The sequence below is a fragment of the Coregonus lavaretus genome (genome assembly GCF_964263955.1).
Source record: "Coregonus lavaretus genome assembly, chromosome: 8".
Taxonomy (NCBI): domain Eukaryota; kingdom Metazoa; phylum Chordata; class Actinopteri; order Salmoniformes; family Salmonidae; genus Coregonus; species Coregonus lavaretus.
In genome coordinates this window covers 28564075-28584812 of record NC_139995.1, presented here as the reverse complement: position 1 = coordinate 28584812, position 20738 = coordinate 28564075, and the positions used below count along the sequence as shown (strand labels likewise).

The 20738-nt window shown below is 43.6% G+C and overlaps 1 pseudogene across 1 annotated transcript in view; it reads right to left on the bottom strand.

Moving 5' to 3' along the window:
- Positions 1–437: 437 nt before the first annotated feature.
- LOC311133988 (ephrin type-A receptor 8-like) overlaps positions 438–20738 on the bottom strand; it is a 145142-nt pseudogene continuing 124841 nt past the window's right edge. Inside the window, exons 6-19 of the transcript XR_014615377.1 lie at positions 17715–17870; positions 17009–17419; positions 15107–15231; positions 12768–12930; positions 7211–7307; positions 6080–6147; positions 5437–5562; positions 4865–5050; positions 4184–4245; positions 3744–3953; positions 3386–3535; positions 2874–3064; positions 1651–1810; positions 438–1481 (exon numbers count right to left, since the gene is read on the bottom strand). The product of XR_014615377.1 is annotated as an ephrin type-A receptor 8-like (transcript). The remainder of the gene's footprint in view (positions 1482–1650; positions 1811–2873; positions 3065–3385; positions 3536–3743; positions 3954–4183; positions 4246–4864; positions 5051–5436; positions 5563–6079; positions 6148–7210; positions 7308–12767; positions 12931–15106; positions 15232–17008; positions 17420–17714; positions 17871–20738) is intronic.

The following is a 20738-nucleotide window of genomic DNA, read 5'->3' as shown; positions in this document are numbered from 1 at the left end:
CAAAGTACGTTCATCTCTAGGAGACAGAAGCGGTATGACGGCTGCGTGGTCCCATGGTGTTTATACTTGCGTACTATTGATTGTACAGATGAACGTGGTACCTTCAGGCGTTTGGAATTTGCTCCCAAGGATGAACCAGACTTGAGGAGGTCTACAATTTGTTCTGAGGTCTTGGCTGATTTCTTTTGATTTGATTTAAAGGCACAGTCAACTTAGTGTATGTAAACTTCTGACCCACTGGAATTGTGATATAGTGAATTATAAGTGAAATAATCTGTCTATAAACAATTGTTGGAAAAATTAATTGTGTCATGCACAAAGTAGATGTCCTAACCGACTTGCCAAAACTATAGTTTGTTAACAAGAAATGTGTGGAGTGGTTGAAAAACAAGTTTTAATGACTCCAACCTAGGTGTATGTAAACTTCTGACTTCAACTGTAGGTGCATGAGAAAACAATTTTTTTGATTGCACAGTGGAACTAGGACGTCAATAATATTGTTTCCAGAGTATTTAGATAAAAACATTCCACATACAGCACTTCCCCTATTCCTTGTTTTTATCTTCTTACCACCACAGAGTCAAAACACTATAATCACAATAAGCCATCATCCATACATCTGTTCTACAGTAGTTGTGCGCTACGCAGCTGTACCAGGGAGAGAACACAGTGCTTCTCTCCTAGGGTCCTTCTAAAGTTTACTGTGTGAGATTGTGTCTCTTGTTATCTTTCATGGCCAAGGGTGAAACTGGCCTCTTCCTCAATGGAGGAGACTTGGCCTTTCTGGTGAGCCGCCAAGGTTGTTGCTGTTTATCCACTGTCAGGTTCAGGTCCAGGGTCTTCTTGTGCCATGTAAGTGGGGGGGGGGGCCTGGTGCCGGTTCTCAGGGGAACCATAGGAGAAGCTGTGTGCTGGGGGACACAGCTCAGTGCTCCAGCCCCTGCCAGTCTCTCTCTTACTGTACGCTAGGCTATCACTCAGATCCATTGTAACGTATACTTAACTGATACATTAATATTAATAAAATCTCTCTTTGTATACAACAACATTTAAATCATTTGTGGAGATTAAGGCAGTCCTTCAATTTTTACAAACAAGACATAAAACATATCTGAATAGGAAAAACAAAGATAAAAATGTCCTTTGGACTTGATAGGCTACGGTACTCGAGTCCCTTCATATCCGTCCTCTTAAAGTTTCAATCTCTCAAGGAAGAGGTCTTGAAATGTTAACCAAAATGTCACCCAGACACTCCTCTTGTAGTTTCTCTGATAGTCATAGATCAATTCCCATGAGTTCCACTAGGCCTCAGAAGCCTGGGGCTAGATTTGACAATCAGCTGGCTGGAGAAGCCTCGAGGCTGAAGTTATACGTGCACTGAGGGCACACTTCTGTTGAGCACCTGGACACGCATCAGCTGTACACTGGTCATGATCTTCTTCTGGTGGCCCATCAGTGTCACCCCCAGCCTGTGGATATCCCTGTAGGACACACAGAGATGGAACAGAGTCACACATGAACATACTCATCACACATATGAACACACACACACACACATACTCACACTCACACAGAGCCTAAATTACTGTTAAGCATCGATGACATTTGGATGATGTGATTGGAGTGTGATGCCCTGGCCTTGCCTCTCACCCTTGGTTCATGCCTATGATGTGGCCTAGGGGTCAGGTAGCCTCCTGCAGCAAAATGGTCCTTGTATCGGCCCATCTTGATGGTGTCCAGCCACTCATCCACAGAACTACAGCTGCTGAAGTCTGGGATACTTCTGTCTATCATGGGTGGTGTGCCTAACCTGAGAGAGAGAGAGAGAGAGAGAGAGGAGAGAGAGAGAGAGAGAGAGAGAGAGAGAGAGAGAGAGAGAGAGAGAGAGAGAGAGAGAAGAGAGAGAGAGAGAGAGAGAGAGAGAGAGAGAGAGAGAGAGAGAGAGAGAGAGAGAGAGAGAGAGAGAGAGAGAGAGAGAGAGAGAGAGAGAGAGAGAGAGAGAGAGAGAGAGAGAGAGAGAGAGAGAGAGAGAGAGAGAGAGCAAGAGAGAGAGAGAAAGAGAGAGAGAGAAAGAGAGAGAGAGAGAGAGAGAGAGAGAGAGAGAGAGAGAGAGAGAGAGCAAGAGAGAGAGAGAAAGAGAGAGAGAGAAAGAGAGAGAGAGAAAGAGAGAGAGAGAAAGAGAGAAAAACAGGGAAAAACAGAGAAAGAGAGAGAGAAAAGAGGAAGAAAAGGAGATAGGAAAAATATACAGACAGAAGGGAGAAGGGAGGCATGAACCAAGAGAGAGATGTGGAAAAAAAGAGGTGGAGAGGAAAAAAAGGTATTGAAATGCACTAGCAGCTAAGGCAGAAAATCAATAGCAGTTAAAATGATAGAGAAGGGGCTGCTCTGATTGCAGGATGGCCGGTTTGGCTAGATTAATACGGGGAGAAATCCTTAACACCCCCCTCCTCCCCCTCTCCTCCTCCTCTCCTCATCCCTCCAGCTCCCCGACATGCACCAGTAACTCTATGGGACCATGGATCTGAAAGAAGCAATTTAACACAGGTCCAACTCTAACTCTAGCCGCTCTTCTCTCTGCTCTCTGATTCCCCGACGATCAATGTCAATATCATAGCCAGGCTCTTATTTAACAGAGCGCACGTCTATCAGAGATGATCTTATTAGAAAATGAACACGGCCATTCCTTGCTCTCTTAAGGCAACATGTCTCCCTCGCGTCAGCCTGGGAAGTTTGAGGGAAACTTTGGGCTGTAACTTTATCCCACAGCTCATGTTTGACAGATGAGTAGAGAATGGATTTGCAATGCGTTGTCCAATGATTACCAAGCAATCTGTATTGCCCAGGAGATGGTTGCCTAGCAGCCTGTTCACCTGCACAGTGTGTCCATAGACTTGAGGTTCTCCGGTTTCCGGATGAGCTTGTCTACAACCGTAACGATCTGGCAGAACCGGGGCCTCTCGTTGCGGTCCTTCTGCCAGCAGTCCAGCATGAGAGTGTGTAGAGCACCTGGACAGCCCATAGGAGCAGGTAGCCTGTAGCCCTCCTCTACTGACTTTATCACCTACAAGCGCGCGCACACACGCGCACACGCACACACACGCACACACACACACACACACACACACACACACACACACACACACACACACACACACACACACACACACACACACACACACACACACACACACACACACACACACACACACACACACACACACACACACACACACACACAGAGAGAGAGAGAGATATGCAGGTATCATCACATGCACATGTTTTCTTATGAGTGTGTGTGTGGTTTCCATGTACTATGTATGTGTGTGTGTGTGTGTGTGTGTGTGTGTGTGTGTGTGTGTGTGTGTGTGTCCACTCCACTCACATCTCTATTGGTGAGGTTCCAGTATGGCCTCTCTCCATATGACATGACCTCCCACATGACCACCCCATAGCTCCACACGTCACTGGACGAGGAGAACTTCCTGTAGGCGATGGCCTCCGGCGCTGTCCAGCGGATTGGAATCTTACCACCCTGAAGGGAACAGGACAGCACTAGAACTAGAACCACCACTGGCATCACCACGGAATAGAAAACAGAACCAGAACTAGAACAACCACTGGCATCACCACAGAATAGAAAACAGAACCAGAACTAGAGAACTAGGGCTACAACAGTATTATAACCTAGTGTATATTAGAGTTTTAGAATTTAGCTATCATTAGAGTGTGTGTGAACTCACGCTGGTGGTGTATGCTGCATCAGGATCGTCCTCCAGGACTCTGGACAGGCCGAAGTCAGACACCTTACACACCATATTGCTGTTGACCAGGATGTTACGAGCTGCCAGGTCGCGGTGGATGTAGCCCAGGTCTGCCAGGTAGGTCATACCCGCCGCAATGCCACGCATCACGCCCACCAACTGGATTATAGTGAACTGACCATCATGTCGCTGAGAGGAGGAGATGAGGAGGAGAAGAATGGGGATTGAGATTGAGAGAGATTGTAGTGTTAGTTACAGGCATATTGATTGACATTTCAGATGTCAAGTGCTTCAAAAACTATTTTAAAGTATCTACAAGAGAAAGAAAGAGGGAGAGTGAGAGTCGGAGTGAGAGTGGGAGAGCGGGAGAGTGAGAGCGTATGGAAAAAATAGATGAAATCCTTATAAAAGCAACAAACCCTCAGGAAAGAGTCCAGAGATCCATTCTCCATGTACTCAGTGATGATCATGACTGGTTTACCTGGAGGAAGGGAGGGGGGTGGAAAGGGAGGGAATGAGGGGGGAAAGGAGTAAGGGGGGGGGGGGGGGGGTAAGGGAATAAGGGATGGAGGAAGGGAGAGAGGAAGAGTTATTCCACAGTAACTATACAGGAGTAACTTACACCAGGTAGGCGTATGCATAGAAATAAGAATGAATAGAAAGGGCGTTTCCATTCAAGTCAATGATGGCATAATGGGTGGACTGGCAGCCATTTTGAGTGTACCCATGCCAGGAAGTAAAAGCAGGAAGTGTACCCTTCAATCTGTGCTGTGATAACTGACATTACAAAAATACATTCCACTGCATGAGCCATATCAGTTAGCATTATTTGAATGAACATTCTATATTATCATGGCAATCCAGCATCAGTTGATAGAACATTCCAAAAGACCATGGAAATTATTGCATCACAATACCAGGCAGCCATTGCGAGTTTACCAGTCAATTGCCAGGGTTAGAGCTTCCATTAGCATCTGGTCTATTCATTCTTATTTCAATGACTGTATGTACTTACTTATTGAATTGAATTAATACGCTGAAAAGACATTGAATTGCATCAAACTGAAAATGGAGTTGAATCAAATCAAATTGAATTTTACTGCGTGTGACCACTCCCTCCAGGTGGATGACGTTAGGGTGGTCAAACTGGGCCATGATTGATGCCTCGGCCAGGAAGTCCCTCCTCTGCTTGTCACTGTATCCTGCCTTCAGAGTCTTCAAAGCCACTGGAATGTCTCTCTTCCCTGGGAGACGCATCCGGCCATAACACACCTCCCCAAACTCACCTGCACACACACACACACACGTTTAAGTATATGCCTCAATATAGACTAATCTATTCATTGAGTGACAGATTAATTCGAACAAAAATAAAATGTTCCTAATCTCATCTCCTGCTTTGTGCTTTGAAAAGTCACAGAACACGTAATTACATTCTTTCCCCTTTCCGTCTAATGTGTCTTATCAACAACTACAACTCTAAAGGTAATTGTTAACAGCCATGATTATGACACCTGTGTCTTACCATGTCCTGCTGTGCCAGTGTGATGTTAGTATTCCCTGTGTGTCTCTGTGTTTGATTGACAGCCACATGCGACGCTCTGATTCCACTGTGCCATCCCTCTCCGCTGCACACCGCAGCCTTTACCTCAGCCAATGATTTTCAGTTTACCTGACCCAATGATTTTCTCTATTCTGATCCTGGAAGCTTCAATTTCTCGGGCAAACTCATGGACGGCCTGGCAGGGGTCCTCGTAGGTGTGTGGGTCGATGTAGAAGCGCGCGTCAGGGAATAACACTAAAATAAACAACATTAGCATCTGGTCCACATACCACTGGATGGAAACAATATGCTACATGAGACTGTCACAGGAATGAGAGGGATAGGTAGATAGAGAGAGAGGGGGAGAGATACACACACACACAGAGAGAGAGAGAGAGAGAGAGAGAGAGAGAGAGAGAGAGAGACAGAGCGAGAGAGACAGAGAGACAGACAGACAGACAGACAGACAGACAGACAGACAGACAGACAGACAGACAGACAGACAGACAGACAGACAGACAGACAGACAGACAGACAGACAGACAGACAGACAGACAGAGAGAGGAGGGTGGGAGAGAGAGAGACTGAGAGGGAGAGGAGGGAGAGAGAGGGCAAGGATGGAGAGAGAGAGACTGCAGAACTGAGATTTTCTACCTCAATAACTCTGAATCAAAAGGGAAGTGAACTGTGTACACTGAGGATGAACATTATTTTATTTAACCTTTATTTAACCAGGCAAGTCACACTGGAGTGAAGGCTAATACAAACATACCATGGCCATTCTGGTAGTGCATCTTCTCCTCATCAGAGTCCTGGAAGGCCTTGCTATAGCCACAGTGTCTGTACATCAAACACACACAGAAAAATGAAAATGATGTTTTCTATTTTCTATTTCCAAGTCTTCTCAGCTATGTGGTTTATAGAGCATCGAATTGTCTGTCTCATCATAGCAGTTAATTAACTCTAAAAGGCATTTTAATCATCCAAGGATGTTGAGATATTTAAGTCTTCAGAATAGTTTAGAGTCACACGGGGATACTCCACACTTCTCACAGTTTTCCTCTCTTTCTATCTTTCAGAAAACGCTATCATGCATTGAAGTTGGAAATAATTAAATCCACAAATTATTTGTGGAAGATGTAAGTTGTAGACATCAAAAGTGAGAAGGAGAGGGATAAGTGAAAACATTTTCATTGTTATTTAACTAACATGAACCTCCATAATAATTAAACTCACTGTTTAAAAGTACAAAACTCAGCTGGGTCTGAACACAACCTATGCATAAACTCTGGGAGATGACCTGACTTTCCACTGCTAACAAACACATGCCATAATCTGAGAACTACTCTGGGCTAATTAAAGCATTAGTGGAACAACGTTAGAAAGATTATCTCCTTGGTTTCCTATGCTGTGGGACTGTGGGACTGTTGGACTGAAGATAGACACACCATGGGAACAGTTACTGTAGCACTGGAGCCTATGGGGGTAAAAAAATATGTTTTACCCCCATTTAGCAGACGCTTTTATCGAATGCGACTTACAGTCATACGTTTTTTTACGGATGGGTGATCGGAGGAATCAAACCCACTATCCTGGCATGGCAAGAGCCATGCTCTACCAACTGAGCTACAGAGAACCACTAGAGGGTATTAGAGGTGATCCTATGGATTTCAATGCATATGGGTATAGGACATAAGAGACAGATTAAGGATAAAAAATAAAATACTAATATGAATGTTGATCATAAAATAAATGAATCCTATGGAGACAATGGTACAATTTACTTGAACCCTTGTTGAGGTAGTGTAAGAAATATCCCACATACGTATATGAGTGACGTAGAGTCAGAGAGGACTCATCCACATCACGGGTAGTGGTGTAGTGTAAGAAAGAGTTGCCTTGCCGTTTCCTGCAGATGACGATGGCCAGGAAGGTGACCAGGCCAGAGACCAGGGCCATACAGATCCAGATGATGGTCATAGTGTCGTAGCGCAGAGGAACTGGACACACACAACAACACAACCAGTTTGTGTGAGAGTGTGTGTGTGTGTGTGTGTGTGTGTGTGTGTGTGTGTGTGTGTGTGTGTGTGTGTGTGTTCAGTGCTCTTTAAGGCTTAGGTCAGCAGCAGCAAGCTTTCCTGACAGGGGTGACCCTCACACAAAGCACATGTCTATAGCATTAAGGGATTGTCTGAAGGCTTCCTGGTCCCACTGACACTCATGGCTCTTTAACCCAGCACCATTCTGTCCCACATGAAAATATACTATAATATACTATGGTATAAATACTGTAGTATTACCATATTTATATACTATACTATTCACTGTAGTGTTTTTGCAGACTTTACTGTAGTATTCATGGCAGTTTTTTTGAGAAAATGACCGTAGTATACTATAGTATTCACTGTAGTGTTTTTGTGTACATGACTGTAGTATACTATAGTATTCACTGTAGTGTTTTGCAGACATGACTGTAGTATACTATAGTATTGTTTTTGTGGAATATACTGTAGTATTCACTGTAGTGTTTTTGCGGACATACTACAGTATACTATAGTACTATAGTACACTGCACTAAATTATCACTTTAGTGTTTTTGCAGACTTTACTATAGTATTCACTGCAGTGTTTTTACTATAGTACTATAGTGAATACTATAGTATATTACAGTCATGTCCGCAAAAACAACAATTTGGAATTTAACACAATGTTTCTAATAAAAATAAGAAGTGATGCAGTCAGTCTCTCTGGCCAAGACATACTGGCATGCATAGTATTGATATTAGCCCTCTGATTAAAGTGAAGAGCAAGATGTGCCTCTCTGTTCTGGGCCAGCTGCAGTTTGTCCTTTTTTGCAGCTCCTGACCACATGACTGGGCAATAATCAAGATAAGATCAAACTAGAGCGAGCAGGACTTGCTTTGTGGAGTGTCAAAATGGACAGAACAGTGGTGTTCACTGTAGTGTTTTTGTGGACATGACTGTGGTATACTATAGTATTTACTGTAGCATACTATAGTATTCACTGTAATGATTTTGCAGACTTTACTGTAGTATTCACTGTAGTGTTTTTGCAGACATTACTGTAGTATATTGTAGTAACACCTGCTTACTAGGGTTAGCTAAAATGACTACGCCAGTTACTGTTTAATGAGGAGAACACCTCAACCAGAACATAAGACACAGTTTAGAGGATTAGGTTTGCTTGTTTGACACAGATAAATAACACACATTAAGAAGACACCAAAATTACTTCTCAGATCTGTTACTTCCACTAGATAGCTTTCTGAAATACAACAATGCTTTCAGAGATTCAGCTGACCAAGTTCACAAAAAACAGTGACAAACAATACTGTACTTCTGATGGTAGAAAAGAAAGAAGAGTTAACCACTGCATTTACATAAACAATAGATATTTAAAAAATACAAATGACTTTACTTAAAGACAGTCACCTTATTGGAGGGTGCTGCTAATAAACTGCCTGGACCTCAAACCAGCAAAGCCTCTCCAAACAAACCAACTGAAAACAAAATGACATTATTGCAGTGTCTTTACATAATGAACATCTTGAATATTGCCACACATGAATAAATTCACTGATGGTCAAACTCAACACATACCATTCAGAACAATCGACAACACCCCAAACATTTCTTCAAGACAGCATGATCACAAAATGGTTGGTCACATGAATAAACCAATAGCAACACCAACATATACAGTGAGGGAAAAAAAGTATTTGATCCCCTGCTGATTTTGTACATTTGCCCACTGACAAAGAAATGATCAGTCTATAATTTTAATGGTAGGTTTATTTGAACAGTGAGAGACAGAATAACGACAACAACAAAAAATCCAGAAAAACGCATGTCAAAAATGTTATAAATTGATTTGCATTTTAATGAGGGAAATAAGTATTTGACCCCTCAGCAAAACATGACTTCGCACTTGGTGGCAAAACCCTTGTTGGCAATCACAGAGGTCAGACATGTCTTGTAGTTGGCCACCAGGTTTGCACCCATCTCAGGAGGGATTTTGTCCCACTCCTCTTTGCAGATCTTCTCCAAGTCATTAAGGTTTCGAGGCTGAGGTTTCGAACCTTCAGCTCCCTCCACAGATTTTTCTATGGGATTAAGGTCTGGAGACTGGCTAGGCCACTCCAGGACCTTAATATGCTTCTTCTTGAGCCACTCCTTTGTTGCCTTGGCCGTGTGTTTTGGGTCATTGTCATGCTGGAACACCCATCCACAACCCATTTTCAATGCCCTGGCTGAGGGAAGGAGGTTCTCACGCAAGATTTGACAGTACATGGCCCCGTCCATCGTCCCTTTGATGCAGTGAAGTTGTCCTGTCTCCTTAGCAGAAAAACACCCCCAAAGCATAATGTTTCCACCCCCATGTTTGACGGTGGGGATGGTGTACTTGGGGTCATAGGTAGCATTCCTCCTCCTCCAAACACGGCGAGTTGAGTTGATGCCAAAGAGCTCGATTTTGGTCTCATCTGACCACAACACTCACCCAGTTCTCCTCTGAATCATTCAGATGTTCATTGGCAAACTTCAGACGGGCATGTATATGTGCTTTCTTGAGCAGGGGGACCTTGCGGGCGCTGCAGGATTTCAGTCCTTCACGGCGTAGTGTGTTGCCAATTGTTTTCTTGAGATCATTGACAAGATCCTCCCGTGTAGTTCTGGGCTGATTCCTCACCGTTCTCATGATCATTGCAACTCCATGAGGTGAGATCTTGCATGGAGCCCCAGGCCAAGGGAGATTGACAGTTATTTTGTGTTTCTTCCATTTGCGAATAATCGCTCCAATTGTTGTCACCTTCTCACCAAGCTGCTTGGCGATGGTCTTGTAGCCCATTCCAGCCTTGTGTAGGTCTACAATCTTGTCCCTGACATCCTTGGAGAGCTCTTTGGTCTTGGCCATTGTGGAGAGTTTGGAATCTGATTGATTGATTGCTTCTGTGAACAGGTGTCTTTTATACAGGTAACAAGCTGAGATTAGGAGCACTCCCTTTAAGAGTGTGCTCCTAATCTCAGCTCATTACCTGTATAAAAGACACCTGCGAGCCAGAAATCTTTCTGATTGAGAGGGGGTCAAATACTTTTTTCCCTCATTAAAATGCAAATCAATTTATAACATTTTTGACATGCGTTTTTCTGGATTTTTTTGTTGTTTTTCTGTATCTCACTGTTCAAATAAACCTACCATTAAAATTATAGACTGATCATTTCTTTGTCAGTGGGCAAACGTACAAAATCAGCAAGGGATCAAATACTTTTTTCCCTCACTGTAGACTATACACAGGTACAAAGCTATCACCTGAACATGACAAAGGGGTGTTTTTATACATTACCTGCAAGTTCTCCACCTACCACCCATGACTGCATGGCCAGGCACGACTCCAACACCATCATTAAGTTTGCCGACGACACAACAGTGGTAGGCCTGATCACCGACAACGATGAGACAGCCTATAGGGAGGAGGTCAGAGATCTGGCCGTGTGGTGCCAGGACAACAACCTCTCCCTCAACGTGACCAAGACAAAGGAGATGATTGTGGACTACAGGAAAAAAAAGAGGACTGAGCACGCCCCCATTCTCATCGACGGGGCTGTAGTGGAACAGGTTGTGAGCTTCAAGTTCCTTGGTGTCCACATCACCAACGAACTATCATGGTCCAAACACACCAAGACAGTCGTGAAGAGGGCACGACAAAGCCTATTCCCCCTCAGGAGCCTGAAAAGATTTGGCATGGGTCCTCAGATCCTCAAAAAATTCTACAGCTGCACCATCGAGAGCATCCTGACTGGTTGCATCACCGCCTGGTATGGCAACTGCTTGGCCTCTGACCGCAAGGCACTACAGAGGGTAGTGCGTACGGCCCAGTACATCACTGGGGCAAAGCTCCCTGCCATCCAGGACCTCTATACCAGGCGGTGTCAGAGGAAGGGCCTCAAAATTGTCAAAGACTCCAGCCACCCTAGTCATAGACTGTTCTCTCTGCTACCGCACGGCAAGCGGTACCGGAGTGCCAAGTCTAGGTCCAAAAGACTTCTCAACAGCTTCTACCCCCAAGCCATAAGACTCCTGAACAGCTAATCATGGCTACCCGGACTATTTGCACTGCCCCCCCACCCCATCCTTTTTACGCTGCTGCTACTCTGTTAAGTAAGTATTTATGCATAGTCACTTTAACTCTACCCACATGTACATATTACCTCAACTACCTCAACTAGCCGGTGCCCCCGCACATTGACTCTGCAACGGTACCCCCCTGTATATATAGCCTCCCTACTGTCACTTTATTTTACTGTATATATAGCCTCCCTACTGTCACTTTATTTTACTTCTGCTCTTTTTTTCTCAACACTTTTTTTGTTGTTGTTTTATTCTTACTTTTTTGTTTAAAATAAATGCACTGTTGGTTAAGGGCTGTAAGTAAGCATTTCACTGTAATGTCTGCACCTGTTGTATTCGGCGCATGTGACCAATAAAATTTGATTTGATTTGATTTGATTTTAATAAGGGTGCCCACTGACCAAAACTTTGGTTCCCAGCCTGCCATACAATATTTTTCATGTACAAGATTGTAACTGATTGAGGTTTAGGTGAGGGTTATGCCCATCTAGTTAAAGAGCTGGCGGAGGCAGAGATGCAGTTCAGTTTAAGTCTTTCTAGATTCAGCTAATGGAGATGATACATGGCAGGGAACTACAAGTACCAAAGAGAACAGATCAATAGACTCAAAATGGCTGTTTGAGATGTTAGCATTTCGCCGCCATTGGTGGCCAATATCAACTATACAAAACAAACAATGGTGAGGGAGTCCTCTTCTAATCTCTTTTAAATAATAAAAGGCTTGTCCTCACATTTCAATGATGCATACTGGTTGTTGTTTGTGAAAGTTTGTTTGTGAGAGTTGTTTGGATATATTTATATACATCATATGTATATTTATTTACATTCTTGCTCATTCTGATATTATTATTCAAAAAAAAATTCTGGATGATGTGCTTATAGTTTTTTTTATTGGTAGGTATTACTGCACTGTTGGAGCTTCTTCTTCTTCTTCTTCAATTAGGTTTTATGGTGGTTGGCATCCAATATGTTGCATTACCACCCAATAAACTTTAATTTGATTTTGAGTTGTTTGTCGTGAATACTCCAGTAAAGTCCGCAAAAACACTACAGTGAATACTAGTCATGCCCGCAAAAATACTATAGTATACTACAGTACTCTGCAAAAAAAACAGTGAATACTATAGTATACTACAGTAGTCCGCAAAAACACTACAGTAAATACTACAGTAAAGTCTGTAAAAATACTACAGACAGGTGGTGTTGGGTGAGGTTAAGTTGGCACCAATAGACACCAATAGAATACAAAGCACTTTGAAACCTAATGAGAGATTCTACAAATGCAAATAGTGCTCCACTCTCATTCTCTTACTTGCTTTCCCGGTCTGGATCTCCACGTTCTGGCTGAAGTGTCCACAGCCTGCCGAGGTTCTGGCCCGGACCTGAAAGATGTACCTGGTACCAGGCTTCAGGCCAGACACACGGGCCGTGGTCCCCTTGGCCTTCAGGGTGGAGTAACTTGGCTGCTCCTTATCCTGGTGGAGGAGAGCTGTGATAAAGACAGTCTGTACAAAGCAGTGTTGATATTGCAGACTTATCTAGTAGTAACCCCAGGAGTTTGCCCAGATTGAGATACAGTTGAAGTTGGAAGTTTACATATGCCTTAGCCTTAGTCTTAGGTCAGTTAGGATCACCACTTTATTTTAAGAATGTGAAATGTCAGAATAATAGTACAGAGAATGATTTATTTAATATTTTATTTCTTTCTTCACATTCCCAGTGGGTCAGAAGTTTACATACACTCAGTTAGTGTTTGGTAGCATTGCCTTTAAATTGTTTAACTTGGGTCAAACGCTTCGGGGTAGCTTCCCACAAGCTTCCCACAATAAGTTGGGTGAATTTTGGCCCATTCCTCCTGACAGAGCTGGTGTAACTGAGTGAGGTTTATAGGCCTCCTTGCTTGCACACACTTTTTCAGTTCTGCCCACACATTTTCTATAGGATTGAGGTCAGGGCCTTGTGATGGCCACTCCAATACCTTGACTTTGTTGTCCTTAAGCCATTTTGCCACAACTTTGGAAGTATGCTTGGGGTTGTTGTTCATTTGGAAGACCCATTTGCGACCAAGCTTTAACTTCCTGCCTGATGTCTTGAGATGTTGCTTCAATATATCCACATAATTTTCCTTCCTCATGATGCCATCTATTTTGTGAAGTGCACCAGTCCCTCCTGCAGCAAAGCACCCCCACAGCATGTGGTCCTCTGTAGCTCAGCTGGTAGAGCATGGCGCTTGTAACGCCAAGGTAGTGGGTTCGATCCCCAGGACCACCCATACACAAAAATTATTGCACGCATGACTGTAAGTCGCTTTGGATAAAAGCGTCTGCTAAATGGCATATTATTATTATTATTATTATTATTATTATTATTATGCTGCCACCCCCGTACTTCACGGTTGGGATGGTGTTCTTCGGCTTGCAAGCACCCCCTTTTTCCTCCAAACTTAACGATGGTCATTATGGCCAAACAGTTCTATTTTTGTTTAATCAGACCAGAGGACATTTCTCCAAAAAGTATGATCTTTGTCCCCATGTGCAGTTGCAAACCGTAGTCTGGCTTTTTTCTGGCGGTTTTGGAGCAGTGGCTTCTTCCTTACTGAGCGGCCTTTCAGGTTATGTCGATATAGGACTCGTTTTACTGTGGACATAGATACTTTTGTACCTATTTCCTCCAGCATCTTCACAAGGTCCTTTTCTGTTGTTCTGGGATTGATTTGCACTTTTTGCACCAAAGTACGTTAATCTCTAGGAGACAGAACGCATCTCCTTCCTGAGCGGTATGACGGCCGCGTGGTCCCATGGTGTTTATACTTGCGTACTATTGTTTGTACAGATGAACGTGTTACCTTCAGGCTTTTGGAAATTGCTCCCAAGGATGAACTAGACTTGTGGAGGTCTACAATTTTTTTTCTGAGGTCTTGGCTGATTTCTTTTGATTTTCCCATGATTTCAAGCAAAGAGGCACTGAGTTTGATGGTAGGCCTTGAAATACATCCACAGGTACACCTTCAATTGACTCAAATGATGTCAATTAGCCTATCAGAAGCTTCTAAAGCCATTGCATCATTTTCTGGCATTTTCCAAGCTGTTTAAAGGCACAGTCACTTTAGTGTATGTAAACTTCTGACCCACTGGAATTGTGATACAGTGAAATAATCTGTCTATAAACAAATGTTGGAAAAATTACTTGTGTCATGCACAAAGTAGATGTCCTAACCGACTTGCCAAAACTATAGTTTGTTAACAAGAAATGTGTGGAGTGGATGAAAAACAAGTTTTAATGACTAAGTGTATGTAAACTTCCGACTTCAACTGTACCAACACAGCAGCCACACTGATCTGTCTACACCATCCAGGCGTGTGTGTGTTCATGACACTATTCACTCTATACACACAACCTCAAGTCTCTAGGGACCACCCCCACTGTTGGGATGCTGGTCTATGTGTGTGTTGCTCAGATCACTCTTAACTCATTAGCTGTGTGTCAGAGTATGCAGAACCACAAAGCAATAAGCTTGTCTTCGCTGCCAGGCTTACTCACATGCTTGCAGTCACTTTCACAAATCAATCCACATACATAAACACAGACAGAGAGACACAGACACGCATATATGTATCTACTGTATGTATCTACTGTATGTATCTACTGTACCTTCTCGTAGTATTTGATGTCATACTCCATTATGACTCCATTGGGTTGGTCAGGCTCGTGCCACTGCAGAGTGACGCTGTTCTGACTGGCGTTCTCCTGGCGAATGGCTATCACCTGGGAAGGGGCTGAACAGAAAGCAGGAAACAGGAAGTACACACACACATAAAAAAGAAAAGAAAACCAGAACATACATACATCAATGTTCCATGGACCACAGGGTGGCTATCCAACTACAATGCGTCAATATATGTCCAAATACGGTGCATTCGGAAAGTATTCAGACCCCTTGACTTTTTCCAAATTTTGTTAAAATTGATTAAATTGTTATTTTCCCCCTTATCAATCTACACAATACCCCATAATGAAAACAGGTTTTTAGAAATGTTGGCAAATGTATTAAACATAAATAACTGAAATATCACATTTACATAAGTATTCAGACCCTTTACTCAGTATTTTGTTGAAGCACCATTGGCAGCGATTACAGCCTCGAGTCTTCTTGGGTATGAAGCTACAAGCTTGGCATACCTGTATTTGGGGAGTTTCTCCCATTCTTCTCTGCAGATCCTTTCTAGCACTGTCAGGTTGGATGGGGAGTGTCGCTTCACAGCTATTTTCAGGTCTCTCCAGAGATGTTCGATCGGGTTCAAGTCCGGGCTCTGGCTGGGCCACTCAAGGACATTCAGAGATGTCCTGAAGCCACTCCTGCGTTGTCTTGTCTGTGTACTTTGGGTCGTTGTCCTGTTGTAAGGTGAACCTTCGCCCCAGTCTGAGGTCCTGAGCACTCTGGAGCAGTTTTTCATCAAGGATCTCTCTGTACTTTGCTCAGTTCATCTTTCCCTCAATCCTGACTAGTCTCCTAGTCCCTGCCGCTGAAAACCATCCCCACAGCATGCCACCACCATGCTTCGCCATAGGGATGGTGCCAGGTTTCCTCCAGACGTGACATTTGGCATTCAGGCCAAAGAGTTCAATCTTGGTTTCATCAGACCAGAGAATCTTGTTTCTCATGGTCTGAGAGTCCTTTAGGTGCCTTTTGGGCTGTCATGTACCTTTTACTAAGGAGTTACTTCCGTCTGGCCACTCTACCATAAAGGCCTGATTGGTGGAGTGCTGCAGAGATGGTTGTCCTTCTGGAAGGTTATCCCATCTCCTCAGAGGAACTCTGGAGCTTGGTCAGAGTGACCATCAGGTTCTTGGTCACCTCCCTGACCAAGGCCCTTCTCCCCCAATTGCTCAGTTTGGCCGGGCGGCCAGCTCTCGGAAGAGTCTTGGTGGTTCCAAACTTCTAACATTTAAGAATGTTCTTGGGGACCTTCAATGCTACAGACATTTTTTGGTGCCCTTCCCCAGATCTGTGCCTCGACACAATCCTGTCTCAGAGCTTGGTTTTTGCTCTGACATGCATTGTCAACTGTGGGACCTTATATAGACAGGTATGTGCCTTTCCAAATCATGTCCAATCAATTGAATTTACCACAGGTGGACTCCAATCAAGTTGAAGAAACATCTCAAGGATGATCAATGGAAACAGGATGCACCTGTTTCGAGTCTCATAGCAAAGGGTCTGAATACTTATGTAAATAAGGTAGTTCAGTTTTTTATTTTTAATACATTTGCAAAAATTTCTAAAAACCTGTTTTTGCTTTGTCATTATGGGGTATTGTGTGTAGATAGATGAGGAAAATGTTTTATTCAATCAATTTTAGAATAAGGCTGTAACGTATGAAAATTTTGAAAAAGTCAAGGGGTCTGAATACTTTCCGAATGCACTGTATGTATCATGCAGCCTAGCTGTTGAGATGTTATTTTTAATGTGTAAACTGTATGTGTTTCATCCACAGGTAAAACAACCTACATGATTAAATGTATATGTTTTAAATCCATACAGGTGTCCCCTACCTGCCTGGTTCGTGGTGATGTTGACAGATGTGAAGGGCGCCGGCTCATTGCTTAAGTGAGTCACCGCATTCATCGCTAGGATACGAAAGGTATAGTTGGCGTGGGCAACCAGGTTTAGAACTGTCACCCAGGGTTCGGTCAGCGAGCTCTGCCGGGGAACAAACCGCACCGGGACCACCCCAGAGTGGTCCACCGTCCCTCCACCCCCTCCTCCCATCCCCTCTCCCCCACCAGTTCTCCCCATCCCTGCTGTACAGTCCTCACACTGCCCCCCCTCCCCAGAGCACTTCTGACAGAGCACACTGTACAGCAGGTCACTGCGACCCCCCGAGTCCATCGGTCGCCCCCACTCCAGATTCACTGACGTACCGTTAACCGACGATATCACGTTTACTGGAGCTGTTGGGGGGCCTGAGGAGAGGAAAGAGAGAAAGAGGTGTATATTTTAATGTGTTTCTTCCTGACTATCACCTGAACCAGTGGAATGTGCTTCTATTATCTCTTTCAAATGTTTATGTTCATCTAGTGTTTAGAGAGGCCCTCTAAAAGGAAAATTCTAATCAAAATTTCATCGAAAAGTAGCATATGCCCAGTTAACCAAATCACCCAGGTCACCCAGGCCATGTGTGAGAGAGGTGGACCTACTGTGCAGCGGATTGGTCGGTCTGTGTGTGTGCATGCCTGCGTGCGTTTGTGAGTTACGTACTTGTGCAGGGTGCGGCAGGGGGGTCTGTGGGGGCCCTGTAGTGGCTGGTGTCACAGGGGCAGTAGAGGGCAGCTCTGGTCTCTGAGTGGCTGTGTAGAGGACACCTCCCACACGACCCATCACCTGCCATCGGCTTATAGAAACCCACCTCACACGCTGCATTGGGAAGAGAGGGTTGGAGAGAGGAGGGGGAAGAGAGAGGGGTGGAGAGAGAGGGGGGGAGAGAGAGGGGGAGAGAGAGGGGGGGAGAGAGAGAGGGGGAGAGCAAAGGGGAGAGAGAGAGAGAGAAAGAGAGAGAGGGGGAGAGGGGGGGAGAGAGAGAAGGGAAGGGAGAGAGTGGAAAGAAAGGGAGAGAGGGACAAATATTAATATGGATACGCATATGAGCTTGGAAAATATTATTCTTTGGTCCACCCCATTATTTCCAGGGCAACTCCAACAGTCAATATGTAATTGGAACCCTGCATAGACTCACTGACTGGAGAGAAGGGAGAAGAAAGTTAGACTTTTACACACACATTTGGGCCAAAGAGGCAGTGCACTGTTGATACTCCCATAAGAAAAATCTAAATGTAGACCATGTTTCAACCTTATTCAGGACACATACTACATATTTACTTTAAACTCTGCACTGATTAATAATACAGGCTCCGCTGATAAATATATTCTCTTTAGAATGCAGAAATATGGTATATATGGCAGGGGAAACGGAAACTGAAATATCTGGCAACATCATGGTTTCATCGTGCCTCCTCAGTAAAAAATAAAAAAGCTTACCAAAATGTCTCTGCTAGGTTAAGAATGCAACAAGATCTCAAAGTTTTACCAATTTGACTTCAGATTCTGACGTTTATTCAAATTTCAAAGGTGCTCCAAAACATCAGATTCCGTAGTGTTTTTGACACCCTGGGTTGACTCCTCCTGCTCAGCATCATTACATTTCTCCAAACCTCAAATTTAAAGTTGCTCCAAACTTCAAATTGCGAGTTAAAGGTTAAGGATTGGTTTTGGATAGGGTTAAAACATTAACCCTTTACACTCGTGGGAATTGGCCTATATGGACTGGGCTAAATTGAAATGTTTCTTACAGAAGAAATATGAAATGCATGTGCATAAGCATGATAGCAATTGAAATGGAACAGTTTGGAAATAGTGGGAACATTATTAGACAAAAGTTGAGGACACAACAGTTCACCTGACACAAGACTGATTTTATGTGCATGTTACATTTACTGTACTTTTTGCTGTATTTGTTGATAACGAAATCGGACAATATTCTGGATACATTTAGTAGCATGATAAGAATATTCCTGGAAAATGTAGGGTATGTGCAACGTAAGACAAACAAAATGACAAGGGTTTGAGTGAGAGGACTAACTGGTGTCTCCAAGTGGCCACACACCTCTCCAAAGTGTGCAGAGTTCCTAAGTAATTTCAATACACTTTTATGACTCAAAGAAGAGTCTTCAACTATAAGGTGCTTTATTGAACCCTCCTAGCTGTGCCGTTGAGGAACTAGAGCAAGCAATCTTGTAGTTGTTTTGTTTGGAACACAGCCCTGCCATCACACAATTACTGTTGTTGTTTACGCAATCCAAAAACTGACCATTATAAATCGCAATCTGGGTCAGGTGGGCATAATTTGAAAGCTTGTTCTATTGCCAACATAACTAGCTAAGTTATAAAATACGATCTTTCACAGGGCAATTCAGAAAAACAGATTGTAATTTTGGTGCGCATAGAAAGGAGTCATGCGTGCATTTAGGTGCGTGTTCAGGGGCGGTGTGTTCATTAGGGCGATATGGGCGACGCACTGCCAAACGGGAAAAGGAAGGGATTTTTTTTCTAATCAATTATATCACGGCAACAGTAGTTATCAGTGTTCTAATCTAGACGTCTGATCTGCCACTAAATGTCCAATCAGGCTAAAGTCGTGCTTCAAATGGCCCCGCCCCTTTTGGGGCGATTTCAGTCAGGTTGAAAATCGCCCCAGAAGTCTCTCATAGACTCTCATGTAAAATCTTTTTTTTTCAAATATCAGAGCTTTCAATACAATCTCTATGGGTTCCGGGAGGGCTCGCACTTACGCGCTTTCGTCATACGTAACATAACCATGAACGTAACTAAGAAAAGAGCGGGTAGCAGCGTCAATCAATTCACGTACTACTGTCAAGATGGCTAGCGTTCAGTGCAACTCGATTGTCTCTTTGAAAGAAGTTCCTTTTTGTCGGCGAACAAATCAAGATAAATTGGCAACGAAACAATTAGGACCTCCCAGACCAAATTTAATAATTCAACAGGTTTCTACTAAAGGGGGAAAGTCCTACACCTGAGGATTTTCCAAAAATTGGTACGAACGAAAGACCTGGCTAGCAGGCTGCGATGTAGCTAATGCAGTCTTCTGCTACTCCTGCTTACTCTTTCACCCTGAAGGCGGCACAGCAGACAGCACCGCTTGGACAGCGACTGGTGTAACGGACATGCACCATCTTTCAGAAAAGATTAAGAAACATGAGCTGTCAAAGACCCACATGGATAGCTGTTTGAGATTGTCTGCTTTGGGGAGAGTGAACATTGCCACTCAACTGGATGAGGGATACAGGCTAGCTGTCCGCCGCCACAACGATGAGGTTAGCAAGAACCGTCACATCCTCAGCCGGCTAATCCAGTGTGTGAAGTTTTGCGGAGTGTTTGAGTTAGCTTTGCGAGGCAAAGATGAAACTGAGGGCTCCACCAACCCTGGTATTTTTCTTGGACTTGTCAACTTTGTGGCACAATTAGATGAGGTGTTTTATGGAAATGCATATTGTTTATGCAGTGTTGAGGAATGTGAAAGAACACCCTTGATTATTTTTACTGTGATAACTTATTTTGCTTTTGTAAGCCAACACTTTTGAGATCAGTCAATAAATGCTTCTGGTATTGACTTATATGCTGCCCCTGTCTTCATGTTGTTGCTGGACATATCTTTTTTAAAATGTGTGTAGGTCACCTAAATCATCAGAAAAATTGCCCCCCCCTGAG